The sequence below is a fragment of the Schistocerca gregaria genome, chromosome 8 (assembly GCF_023897955.1).
Source record: "Schistocerca gregaria isolate iqSchGreg1 chromosome 8, iqSchGreg1.2, whole genome shotgun sequence".
NCBI lineage: Eukaryota > Metazoa > Arthropoda > Insecta > Orthoptera > Acrididae > Schistocerca > Schistocerca gregaria.
The window spans coordinates 105,079,017-105,094,019 of record NC_064927.1 but is presented as its reverse complement, the minus strand read 5'-3'; positions in this window follow the sequence as shown (position 1 = coordinate 105,094,019).

The window sequence follows — 15,003 nt, the reverse complement described above, 5'->3', positions numbered from 1 at the left end:
ATTCAGAGGCTTTCCCAAAGGTACCGACCCAGAAGACAAAGTCCGCCATAACCACGCAAGGTTATGACGTACGATCGGTCAGGCGACACGTCTCCAACCAAGAAAAACCGCTCTACGTTGCCACAATAGTGGATATCCCTCAACATAGGACAATTTTTCAAGAACAAAGACTGATGAACGTTGTTTTGGTGGTTCCGGAGACCAGCGCCGAGAGCAGCTCAGTGCTTCAACTGTCAGATGATAGGACACGTTACTGCTAGCTTTAACATGTCACCTAAATGTGTACGTTGCGCAGGGAACCACGCCTCCCGAGTCTGCGCACTTGAGAGGTTCATTTTTCTCCCGTTTGCAAACTGCAGCGAAGGACACACCGCCACCTACTTAGGCTGCCCCGCACAAAAACGCGCACGCGAGCGCCGACAAGGGAACACAAAGGCCGCGGCCAACGCAAATTCCGCCAAAAAGCACGGCAGCGCAAATGCTGAGACACGCAGGAAAGGCATCAGACCTGCTGTAGACATCACACCTGCGACAGCAAACGCACCCGCCAACATTGACAACACCCCTCCCGCCACATATGCAGCGGCGTTTACGCCTCAACCACAGACTGCCCCAAAATAAGCAGACCAGGCGCCAAACAGGAAACCACACAGACACAGACACACACACACGCACCCAAACCTGACGAAAACAACACAAATGCGCATACACAACACTTCTCCGCCGCACTCACACAAATCATTAAACTCATGGACATGCTCGTGCAAACAATGACCATGAGCTTTGCCGATCGTATTTCCGCCGTGATTTACTCAGTCAAGCCCACGCAGGAAACTGCGACAACCAGTGTCATCAGTCACCACCATGGATAGGGCAGCCACAGGTCCGGTAACTGAGGTTGCGGCATATGTGCACGTTTAACGCAAATGGCCTCGTCCAACAGGCACTCGAATTCAAAGAGTTCCTGCCGGACGAAAACATCGATGTATGCATCGTGTCCGAAACTCACCTGAATCAAGGAATCAGAGTAAAGGCACCGAAGTACCTCAGCTACAGACTAGACCGACCAACTGCAGGGGGCGGGGTAGCAGATACATTAAAAGGGGGATTCCACATCACCAAGTATATCTACCAGACATGACGCAGTTGGAGACAGTAGCAATTGGGGTAACGACAGCCACAGGTCCGGTAACTGAGTTTGCGGCATATGTCCTCCCACACGCAACTTAGACAAATAAGACATTGCCAAATTAGAGCAAATTAGAGGCAAGCTCGTAGTTGGGGAGACCTCAACGCAAAACACATAGACTGGCATTCCAGGTGTGCAAACTGAGCCGGCCGATAATTGAAAAGCATCGCGCGCACCCACCACTTACATGTGTGGGGTCCAGAGGAACCCACACACTTCCCCCTGAACGGCAACAGGGCAGACGTTTTAGACATTGCTGTTACGAAAGGTCTCGCAGGTTTTATGGCCGCGAGTTCACTGAACAAAATGTCATCCGTCCACAATCCTGTAATCTTTCCAATCGACGTGGGCGGATGCTGCCGCCTAACCAGCGATTGCTCACACACAAAAGTACCAATTGGGAACAATTCAAAGAAAGAGTAACAGCAGACTTCACAAACAACACGCTCTCATTAGACAACATCGAACAAACGCTGAGAAATTTCATCGGCGCTACATCCAACCCCCCTCCCAGGCCACCTCCCACCCAGCGATTGCCACCCCAGCTGCTTGCCCATATAAGACATAAGAACAGGACCGCGAAGGAATGGAAACTGACGCGAAATCCGATAACCAGGAGGCTGTTCAACCGCCCACAAAGAGAGCTTAAGGCGTCGCTCACTGAGCACAGAAACCAGCAGTGGTCGAACCACCTCACCACTCTCAAAGTGCAGAATAGCAGCCTCTGCCAAACCACCAAGCAGTTCACTAAAAGACGCGCTAGGATGCCACCTTTGCATGGCGAGAGAGGACTAGTGTTCAGCGCCCAAGATAAAGCCAACGCACTCGGCGACGTCTTCGAGAAACAATTCACCCCAGCAGAGGCGCAAGACGAAGAACATCAGAGAACAGCTAACTGCATTTCTCGCAGCATAAGATGACGTCACTGACGATATAACTGCCTTGTCATCCGAGGAGGTAGCAAAAGCCATCAGATCTCTACCCACAAAGAAAGCTAAAGGTCATGATGTGGTGACACCGCCAGACACCACACTTGCTAGGTGGTAGCCTTTAAATCGGCCGCGGTCCGGTAGTACGGTATACGTCGGACCCGCTTGTCGCCACTATCAGTGACTGCAGACCGAGCGCCGCCACACGGCAGGTCTAGAGAGACTTCCTAGCACTCGCCACAGTTGTGCAGCCGACTTTGCTAGCGATGGTTAACTGACTTCTACGCTCTCATTTGCCGAGACGTTAGTTAGCATAGCCTTCAGCTACGTTATTTGCTAGGACCTAGCAAGGCGCCATGATCAGTTTCTATTGATGTTGTAAATCATGTACCGTCAAGAGCGACGGTCGTCATTAATGGATTAAAGTTAAGTATTCCACCAGCTACGTCCGTTTTTCTCAATTCTAATTCCCTTGTCATGTTCCAGACCTCACGCCAGCCTGCGTGAGCTAAAACGCGTGCATTTCGGCCTCCTTTAGTTATGTGTTGTGGTTGGCAGGAGAGCCAACCCGTATGACCTCCTCACCAATGAACTCCTAAAACACCTGCCCCAGCTAGCGATAGAAAACCTGGCAGAAACATTCAACGAGATCACGCGAACACAAAAATTCCCGAAGCAGTGGTAACACGCGGAAGTGGTAGCGATCGCTAAGCCTGGAAAAGACCCACTCTTTCCCCAGCACCACCGTCCCATAAGTTTACTCCCCACTCTCAGTAAACTTTACGAGCGCCTCCTATTGTTCACATAGAACGATACATACGTAGAGAAGAAATGCTCCACCAATTCCAATTCGGATTTCGTAATAAACACTCAGCACCCCAACATCTTATGAGAGTAGTCGAAGCCGCCACAGACGCCTTCAATCGGAAAGGCTACTGTGGCCTAGTGCTACTCGATGTAGCCGAGGCATTTGACAGTGTGTGGCACACTGGACTACACTACAAACTTTACACATTAAGGTTCCCCAGGCAAGTCGTTAAGCTACTGCGCAGCTACCTAGCTAATCGTACATTCTGTGTCAAAGTAGACACTGCTAAGTTGAGCACACGAGGCATACCGGCTGGTGTCCCACAGGGCTCGGTGTTAGGCCCTGTGTTGTACAACTTTTACACAGCTGATACACCGACTGCCCCACAGACCCACACAGCCCAGTAAGCTCATGACACGGCCTTTTTTGCCACCAGCACCAACAGAACCCTTGTCACACGAAGACTACAAAACCACCTCAACAACACTGAAACATGAGCCAAGAAAGGGAGAATCACAGTAAACAGCGATAAAAAAAAGCAATCATGATTACACAACGAAAAGGCAAACGATCCATTGCACAGCGTCAAAGACAGAACATAACACTTAGGCTCCACAGGCGCGAAATCCCGTGGAAAAAAACCGCGAAGTACCTGGGGGTCACTTGAGACCAACGCCTTACCTGGAGAACGCATATAAACGATCTCAGAAATAAGGCAAGCGCCAGGCTAAATGAGCTATATCTACTGCTAAACAGCAGTAGCAGCCTCTCAGCCACAACTGAAGTCAGGCTCTACTGCAGTTTAGTAAGACCGATATTCGAGTATGCCTGTCCGGTGTGGGGATATGCAGCCAAGTCGAACATAGCGAGGCTGCAGAGAACTCAAAATAGGGCACTGCGACGGACATTACATGTCTCCTCTCGATTCCCCACGGCAGACACACGCGAAACCACGGGAATGAAACTGCTGACACAAAGATTTCGAGAACTCGTGGCCGCATTCTATCGAAATGCGCGCAATTCAGAAAACCAGCTCATAAACACACTAGGGAACTACCCGAACAACACAACAAAATTCAGGAGACCCAAATCAATCCTGGACTGAACAAAACACGACTTCAAAACACCACCACATGAAAAAGTTAGGCCAGCACAAAAAGTTAGGGGCATAAACCATATGCCACAAAATTGCAAATTTAACTAGGAGGAACTGTCAACAGACAAAACCCTTCACCACACACATTCTCACATAGGTGAGAAATCATATATATATATATATATATATATATATATATATATATATATATATATATATATACAAGGAGGGAGCCTGGCTGCACGGCAGTCCCACAGAAGCGATACCGAAAAACCTGATACAGTACATCAGCAGCTTAAGACCATGTATAATTCTAGGAGACCTAAATACCAGATCCACAAATTTCGGCGACCATAGGACACATAGAAACGGGACACTACTAGAGGAATTACTAAAAGAAAACCGACAAATACTGAGACTACCTAATGAAGAACCAACTTTCATAAATCACGCCGGCTGCTCCACACCAGACCATGTAATCATATCCGCCAACATATCAAAATGTATTTATGTAGATTGGTACGTGGCTACTTCCGATCCCTTCCCCTATCTCTATATCACTTATACAACACTAATAGCACCAGAAAAGACGAAACCAGAAATAAAAACGTACAAAAACAGAAGAAATATAGACAGGAAAAAATACCTAGACCACATCAACCAGAACCTATGCACAACTAACGAAGAGATAGATAACTACGAAAAACTAGGAAACCTAAACGCGCACATAACTAAGGTGATAGAAGACGTAGTGGAGACAAGTGTACCAATACGAAAAATAATCGAGGGAAAAGAAGCAATTCCACCACACATCCTAACACTAATCAAACAAAAACGACAGGTATACGCGCAATTCAGACGCACTAAGGACCCTACTATCAAAAACCAATGTAATAGGCTAAATGACCAAGTAAAACAAAGAGTTGAGGACAAGAAAACTGGACACAAAAATACAGAACCTAGACCCGAAAAACCCAGCTGACTTCTGGAAGAAATTCAGACAACTGGCGAACCAGAAAGAAGCACACGAAGCACCACTGATAATAAAGGACGAAATCACGACGCGCAAGAAGAAGAAAGCAGACGCCTTCCTAGGAGCGCTAAAAGACGTATATACACATTCGCAAGACGACAAATTCGACAAAGAACACGAAATAAAAACGGAAATAGAAACAAAAACAGAGCTGGAAGATACAATCTACACCACCTACGACGAAGATCAGACAGCACTACTCGCAAACATAACCACACAGGAAGTAAAACAGGCCATAGCAGGTGGTGAAGTCACTAGCCCCGGCGCTGACGGCATCACCAGACAACACCTCAGAATGATACCACCGCAAACAATAATACCGCCCCTACAGAAACTCTTTAATGCAATAATAAGGCTAAAAAAGACACCGCAACAGTGGAAAAAGGGGCAAATACGAACGCTACCGAATCCACAAAAACCAAAACACGACCCAGAATCATATAGGCCGATAACGTTACTGCCGGTGATCGGAAAAACATTAGACGCAATCCTAACACAGAGAATTCAGAAATTGGTGGATAAGAAAGGCATAATAGCACAAGAACAAGCGGGCTTTCGTAAAAATAGAAGTACAATTGACCCAATAATAAGATATGTTAGTAACACTGTCGAAGCAATAAACACGGGTATGATTTCAACAGTACTAATGCTCGACATAGAACGGGCTTTTGATAAAGTGTGGCATGCGGGGCTATTAAAGAAATAGATATGTCGTAATATTAGAAAAATGGCTAGCAACAAGGAGGATCCGCCCAAATCCTACAAAATCGCAAGTACTGGTAATAAGACACAGACACCTGACCAGACGCAGACCCCAGAAGATGTGAAAATATCGTTATGGGGACAAACGATAAAGACAAGTCCAACCGCCAAATATCTAGGATTGGACTTTGACAGCCTACAAAACTGGGAGAAAAATACAACCCAAATAAGCATAGCCAACTTCAAAGCAAATAGAATACAGCTATTCAAATACAGGAACAGAGGAGCAAGCACAAGAACAGTCCTGCACTTGTACAAAATGTACGTAAGGCCAATAATGGAGTACGGAGCGGTAGTGTAGGGTGGCAAAACCACACAGTGCAACAGGATAAAGGCTACAAAGAGAAGAATATTAAGGAAACTAGCGCAAATACAATACGAACCAACAGCAACACTACACAATGCACACTAAATAGACTCGATAGAAGACAGAATCAAAAAACAAATGGCAACATACGGAAATGACAGATTAATAACTAATCAAGACAGCAAGACATTAATCACGACAATACCATACCATACCATTTAAACGCACGGGCATATAAATACCGTTATCCGCCTCACATTATAGCAATAGCAACTGAACAAGGATATCCAGACAAATATGAAGACATAAAAGCAATAACGGAAAACAAAGATCTGCTTCAACATCTAACAACACAATAAAATAACAAAACGACATAGAAGAAAATTCTAAGGATTTTCACCCGACTCCAGCTGAGGTTTTCAGGAGTTTCCCCTCAGCCGTAAGGCAAATACCGGAGTTGTGTATTCCCCCAAAACAAACAAAGAAAACAAATAAGAACATAAAAAAAACCAAGAAAGGTAAATAACAAAAGATAAACAGTAATTTAGATCCCTTCACCAAATTACAACAAATAAATTGTGTCACCACAAAAAAATGTAAGATAAGCTAAGGCTCCAAACGCGCAGTAAGCCCTATATGAGCACAGCCCACCCTTCCGGTGGTAAAAAAATTACCTCCCAGGCTGCGGAGAGTTAGGCATCGCTGTTGTCGCTGTTGCTACTCGAGATGTGGGGACGCGGAAGCTGCTGTCTTGGCGGAGTTGCTGTTGACGCTAGCAGGAACATCCGGGAAGAAAAAGAAGAAGACTGCAGCGCAGTGCTTCCGCTGCCAAAAGCTTGGCCACGTCGCCAAGCACTACAGCGGCGCACTTACAGTCGCGTGTGTCATGAGCTTGCGCACGCTTCAGGCACGCAAGAAGCAGAAGGACGCCCCCTGTACCTGCGTCAACTGCGGCGGCGCACACGCGGGGAACGCTCGTTCCTGCGCCTACAGAAGAAATTGTCGCGGGCCGGAGAAGAAGACGCAGAAGCAAGTGACCACCACACACGAAGAGGTGCTCACTTGCACGGAAGACGTCGTCACCAGGCGTCTTAACGACGCCGTACAAGAAGCCATGTCCGCCTTCAAATCCGCCATGGCGGAAGAGAGGGCGGCCATGTTGGCGGAACTGGGCGAGGCTCGGCGTCACATTGCTGTGCTGACGCAGGAACTTTGCTCAGCCAAAGAAGACTCCACCACAAGAGAAGACACCGCCACCCAGGCGACTCCTTTTGCTGCGTTGCCTCCCCTTCGGCAGGCTCGTCAGTTTGCGTGGCCACGTCGCGAACTCCTTCTCTCGTGCAGGACACCGAAGCAGCTGCACAAGAGTAAGAAGAGTGGGAAGAAGTACCATTCCTCCCGCTTCCGGACATGTACAGCGCAAGTGCTGTAATGAAGAAGATTGCTAGGTCGCTTCGCGACGGTAGATACCCCCCCACCACGAGAACCCCTATCCTTTCGTTCCACCAACCCATCCTAAACCCCCACTTCCACATCAACCACTTGGCTATCCAGAAGGCCTTTCTTGGTTTTTCCAGGGAGGATTTCAATCTGAGTGATTCCTACCATATCTTCACAGCAATGCAGATGCGTTGTGTAATCATTTCTCTGGTTAACGGAGAATATGATAAAGTAGGAGACGTTACGCACGTTATCCCCCCCCCCCTACTCCCCTAGGAAGAGACCTCAGCACCGAGTAAGAAGAAAAAGAAAATTCGTCACATCGACAAGCACAAGAAATAGATCATCGGTACTCCTTGCCAGTCCAGATATAACCAACAGTCAAGAAAGAAGATTCAACAAGATTCCCAGGGGAGTAAAGGCCAACAGGCCACAAACTTTCACTCGAACTTCCTCACAGTGAGGAAAGTCATAAAGGAGCAGCGAGCAGAGCAAGCGGCTGCACACTCGCTGAGTGGCAGTTAAGGGTTGAGCTTGCTCGTCTTACTCGCGCACCGTCAGCCATAGGCCCCCGCTTGTACGGGAGACAAAACAGGAGTGTTTTCGGCAGCCCTTTTATTAAAGCCCAGACGATCACTCACGTCGAGTTGCTTTGGCACCAGCGGCTGGGGCAACAGCAAGTTGGCAAATTGTCGTTGGGTTTTCCTTGCTGTTGGTTGGCGCGGCCTGGTGCGTGCCTTCTTGTTGTCGTGGGCCGGTTTTCCGGCTATTTCGGGTGTCTGTTGCTGCCGCAGGTACTCCACCAGCGCCTCCAATGCGTAGGGCATTTTCCAAGTTAGGGCCTGGTCACTGGCCAGTCAGCCGCGCTTGGTAGGCTGATAGGGTCGGTGTTGCTGCTGGATACGTATAACGGTGACAACGAAGGCAACACGCGACATCTCCTTGGCAGCTTGTCTCCCTTTCGGCGTCCTGACATGGATCCCTCCAAGATAGTACGAGCGAGAGTCGTTCTCCAAGCGGGAGGCTCTTTAATCACAATTATTCAAACTTAAGAGGGCGTCACCACCACATACACTCACACGTTTGGTGAGCTCACCACCGTCAACCAAAGGACTTTCCCTCCCTACCAAAACCTTGCCCCCCCCCCCTGGTCAACTCCTCCCCCCCCCCTCCCCCGCGATGAAAGCCAGTAAAAATCCCCCACAGCGCAGGGAGAGAAACATCCTTACTAAAGAGACACCCACACCCAGTCAGCAGTCCCGCTAGTTACGCCGACAGCCCGCAGGAATTGCGAAAGAGCAAATCGGAAGACTCATTGACGATCTCCCCAGCAGCAAAAAGAGAGGCGCAGGAAAATGCCCCATTAGACATGCCGATGGTTGAAGAAACAGTTAGAGGGAACGACATAGTCCTCCCGGGTGACATCTCGAGCGACGAGCTGCCCTTCGAACGAGCCAGAAGGACTGTTCGCCGCTCCTCACTCCAGGAATATCTGAACCGATTGACCCTCAGGCAGCCCCTCCAGAGCGACCTCCGGTCAAAGCAGGAACGAAAAAGCTCAAAATACCGCCGATAATAGTGGACTGCCCAGAGCCATATAAGGCCCTCGAAGATTTGCTGAAAAACTCTCTCGAAACGGAGAATTCAGCACAAAATCGGGAGGCGGCGACAAAATAAAAATTTTCGTCAAAACATCTGAGGAGTACAAGAAGGTAAGGGATGTCTTGCAAGAGCAAAACATCCCTTACTACACCTTTAGGCTAGTAGATGAAAAGCCTATTAAGGCAGTAATCAGAGGTTCCCTGAAAAAGATGTCCCACGAGGAAGTCAAGGAAGAACTTGTAGGACAGGATTTTGACCTGACAACGGTTACACACGTTAGGAAAAACTGGCCGCTGAAACTAGTGATACTAAGTAACACTCCTCAGAATAGGAAAGTACTCCAGGTAAAAAAAATCATGTCACTTGACGTAACTGTCGAGAAGTTACGACAGAAAAAAAAATACAGGCAATGCTACAATTGCCAGGGCGTGAATCACGTAGTCAGGGACTGTACAATGCCCCCACATTGCGTGCGCTGTGCAGGAAACCACCAGTCCAGAGATTGCCCGAAAAAAAGAGGATGGAGGGGAACCAGTCTGCTATAACTGTAAGGGCCCACACCCAGCCAGCTATGGCAGATGCCCCACCATCCTAAGAGCAATAGAAAAGCAGCAGGCTCACACAGCGCAACAACAGCCACGAAAAGGTAGGAAGGGCAGGAGAAACGGTTGGAGGGGCCAACAGCAGCCAACCGAACAGAACAGAAAAGAGCGGACGTTGAGCGAGACTGTGGCTCCAACCCGCCGCCACAAAAGTGTAGTTGACGGGCGCCAATATTCTCGCGTATTGAGCCCAACCAACGACACCCCAGAACAATCAAGTACCGATCCGACTGGCCCTCTCACCGCCGACAGGTACCACTCCACTAATCCGGAAGGACCTGCGCCCGTCAGCCGGCCACGGGTTGCAGAAGGCATGACAAGCAGACCACTGAACAAAGGCCAATCTTGGTGCACCGCCGCCAGTGGCCAGCAAACATGCAGTAGCCAACTCCCGCAAACCAAGGCGATATTGCGCTGCTAACCAGTTCTATGAACCAGCTCATGGGGGCAGTCACGACGACACACTCTACGATGCAGCAGCTAACAGCGCAATTCGTCGAAATATCAGCCTAGCCAAAAATATCCTCGCAACTAGCTGCGAAAATCACCGAAACCCCCAACACCCCCCACCATGGATAGGCGCCTGCATATCCAAGGGCTAACCATCTGCGGCTTCACAAACAGGTACACGAATTTAAGCAATTCCTGAAAGACGAGGACACAGCCGTGTGTTTGATGTCTGAGACCCACCTCAACTGGTGGTGGGGGATGCCTCGTTTTACGTAGATTGCAACCCCGCCTCCATGTGTTTGCCTATCCTTGCGGTAGCTTGCGTAGTTTTGTGCCGAATCTTTCACCCCCGGTTTAATTCCCCCGACACACAGTCAACAGCGGCGGTAGCCATATACATCCAAACTGCCACCGGCCCCCTCACGCTAGTGGCAGTCTATAAGCAACCAAGTGTCATACTCCATGAACCTGACATAGCAGCACTAACCCAGCTACGAGGCAAACTCCGAATTGGGGGAGACCTCAATGCAAAACACTCTGCCTAGAATTCCTGTCAGAGCTGGCCGCCAGTTACAAACCAACAGAGACTTGCGCGCATCCACCAACTCAATGTTTGGGCTCCCGAAGAACCCACACATTTACCTCGAAACGGAGCAAATAGCTATAACGAAAAGGATTACGAGCTTTGTGGCCGCGAGTTCGCTGAACAAAATGTCACGCGACCACAATCCCGTACTCTTTCAAATAGACGTGGGTGAATGGCTTCCGATACAGAACGGTCACCCATCGTTCAAACGAACGAACTGGGAACAGTTCCGAGATGGACTAATGGAAGACATCGCCCACATCCCGCCTCCGAACAGGGACAACACAGAACAGGCCCTCAAACACCTGACTCGAAAGATCGTGCAAGCAGCGGAAGCGGCCATCCCGAAGCCCCCCGAAAGTGCATTCCCACCGCACTTGCTTGCGGAAAACGACACAAAAATAGGATCGCGAGAGAATGGAAAATGATCCGAAATCCAGGTACTAGGAGACTACTAAACAGATTGCAACGAGAGCTGAGAGCAGCGCTCGATGAGCACAGAAACAACGAATGGTCTGCTCGTCTGTCAGCCCTTCATTGATTGAGGACAACAGCTTGTGGCAGGCAACTAAAAAATTTACTAAAAGACACGCAAAAATGCCGCCTCTGCACGGAGAGCGCGGCCTCGCGTTTAGCGCTGCTGCAAGGCAAACGCACTCGCAGACGTCCTTGAAAGACAGTTTCAACCGGCAGAGGCACAGGATAGGGCCCACGAAGCCATCGTCAGAAGACAACTCAGGGTCTTCCTCGCAGTCGAAGACGATGAAGATGACGCACTGCCACCCTTCTCAGTAGAAAACGTAGTAGGCGCCATAAAAGCATTACCCACAAAAAAAAAGCGCCTGGCCACGACGTGCTCACAAATGAAATACACTCCTGGAAATTGAAATAAGAACACCGTGAATTCACTGTCCCAGGAAGGGGAAACTTTATTGACACATTCCTGGGGTCAGATACATCACATGATCACACTGACAGAACCACAGGCACATAGACACAGGCAACAGAGCATGCACAATGTCGGCACTAGTACAGTGTATATCCACCTTTCGCAGCAATGCAGGCTGCTATTCTCCAATTGAGACGATCGTAGAGATGCTGGATGTAATCCTGTGGAACGGCTTGCCATGCCATTTCCACCTGGCGCCTCAGTTGGACCAGCGTTCGTGCTGGACGTGCAGACCGCGTGAGACGACGCTTCATCCAGTCCCAAACATGCTCAATGGGGGACAGATCCGGAGTTCTTGCTGGCCAGGGTAGTTTGACTTACACCTTGTAGAGCACGTTGGGTTTCATGGGATACATGCGGACGTGCATTGTCCTGTTGGAACAGCAAGTTCCCTTGCCGGTCTAGGAATGGTAGAACGATGGGTTCGATGACGGTTTGAATAGTGCACGGTACATCCAGTGTCCCCTCGACGATCACCAGAGGTGTACGGCCAGTGTAGGAGATCGCTCCCCACACCATGATGCCGGGTGTTGGCCCTGTGTGCCTCGGTCGTATGCAGTCCTGATTGTGGCGCTCACCTGCACGGCGCCAAACACGCATACGACCATCATTGGCACCAAGGCAGAAGCGACTCTCATCGCTGAAGACGACACGTCTCCATTCGTCCCTCCATTCACGCCTGTCGCGACACCACTGGAGGCGGGCTGCACGATGTTGGGGCGTGAGCGGAAGACGGCCTAACGGTGTGCGCGACCGTAGCCCAGCTTCATGGAGACGGTTGCGAATGGTCCTCGCCGATACCCCAGGAGCAACAGTGTCCCTAATTTGCTGGGAAGTGGCGGTGCGGTCCCCTACGGAACTGTGTAGGATCCTACGGTCTTGGCGTGCATCCGTGCGTCGCTGGGGTCCGGTCCCAGGTCGACGGGCACGTGCACCTTCCGCCGACCACTGGCGATAACATCGATGTACTGTGGAGACCTCACGCCCCACGTGTTGAGCAATTCGGCGGTACGTCCACCCGGCCTCCCGCATGCCCACTATACGCCCTCGCTCAAAGTCCGTCAACTGCACATACGGTTCACGTCCACGCTCTCGCGGCATGCTACCAGTGTTAAAGACTGCGATGGAGCTCCGTATGGCACGCCAAACTGGCTGACACTGGCCGTCGAATGGCGCTAGCTGCGCAGCATTTGTGCACCGCCGCCGTCAACACCGCGGTTCCTGGTGTGTCCGCTGTGCCGTGCGTGTGATCATTGCTTGTACAGCCCTCTCGCAGTGTCCGGAGCGAGTATGGTGGGTCTGACACACCGGTGTCAATGTGTTCTTTTTTTCCATTTCCAGGAGTGTATTAAAGAACCTACCGCCCGTTGCAATCGAGCTTCTAATGGACATCTTTAACGAGATCACGCGGTAGCGCAGATTTCCAAAAGCGTGGAAACATGCGGAAGTAATCGCGATCGCGAAACCTGGTAAGGACCCCCTTTTTCCGCCAAACTATAGGCCAATTAGTCGGCTTCCTACCCTGAGCAAGCTATATGAACGCCTTTTGTTGTTCCCCATTCAGCAGCACCTCACTAGGGAACAGATAATACCGAAAGAGCAGTTGTGTTGCAGAGTGGTTTCTTTGGAAGCCAAACAGCTGATGAGGGTAGTAGAGGCCGCTACCCTAGCACACAGCTACAAAGGCTACTGTGGAATGGTTATGCTAGATGCAGCAAAAGGCTTTGATACGGTCTGGCACATAGGTATACTGTACAAGCTATGTACCCAAGGTTTCCCTGGGGCATTGGTCAAACTAATAAGAAGCTACCTCACACGACGAACATTTGTAGTCAAAATCTACAACAAATGTTCCAATAAAAGGGACATATGAGCGGGAGTACCCCAGGGATCGGTATAAGGACCACCCTGTACAACTGCTACACAGCAGACACCCCCACAGCCCAACACGTTAAAAATGCACAGTTCGCGGACGACACCGCCTTCCTCTCTCTCAGTGGGAATCGCAATGTCGCTACCAAGCGCCTTCAGTGCATCTTAAACAAAACGGAGGCGTGGGCCAAAAAGTGGCGGATCACGCTCTATGTCGACAAGACCTAAGCGAAAATGTTTACAAAAAAAGCTAGGGAAAAGACCTCCCAGATACCTACCTCCCCCCGTGCTGAACTTCAACGCAGGAATCTACCATGGACGAACTCTGCCAAGTGAGGCGTTTATCTACCGTGACCCCAAGTACGCGCAAACACATATAGCTGTATATAGAACCTGCAGCCTAGTGCTTGCCTTTTTCTTCAGGTTAATCTTAAACGCCAGTAGCGGCCTTTCCGGCGACCTAGGAATCAGTGTCTACTGCAGCCTGGTCGGGCCCGTATTAGAATATGCGTGCCAGTGTGTGGCTACGCAGCAAAATACCACCTGAAGAAGCTCCAAACCATACAACATAGGGCACTTAAAAGAGCCATTCACGTTGACACTCGGTTCCCTACAAACGATCTCCACGACATAACAGGTCTAAAACCACTAAGAGAGCGCTTCAAAGAACTCTCCATACTCTCCATGCTCTCTATACAGGCAGGCCCCCGCTCACAAAATGAGCTCATCAGCGGTCTGGGAGAATATGACCCAATACAGTTTAGGTGTAAGAGGCCAAAAATGCTTACACTAGATGACAAAAACACGGAAACGCCACAAAAAACGCGCAAAATACATAAAAATAAATGTAAAAAACAAAAAACAAAACAAAAATGACATGAAAAGCGGCAATCTGCCCCACAGGACATACAAGAATCGTGTTCACTGCACACACAAGACATACCTAAAATAGGCCAACATTAGTAACACAAATTCCACCCAAGGCAGGAGGAAATGTCTACAGACAATACCCTCTACACAAAACCGGCTCTCAAACATGAGGCCAAATATTAGTGAAAGCAGCAGCAGCCGCCGGCTGCACAGGCCCTGATCCGGCCAGTAACGGAATACACGTGCCCTGTCTGGGAATACGCCGCAAACCTACAGCCTCTGGAATTTGTCCAGGTGCTGAATCGCGCCCTCAGGAGGGCATTGCATTTACCTCTCTGATTCCCAACAGATGATCTGCACGTTGCAGCCGAAATCCCACTCCTGAGGGAGCGTTTCCAAGATCTGTCAAGGGTCTTCTATGAGGGTTCTTCCAGATCAGAATATGGTGTGTTGGGGCATTATGGGCGCTCAACATCGAGGTCATCAGCGCCCTGACACACATTAAAAG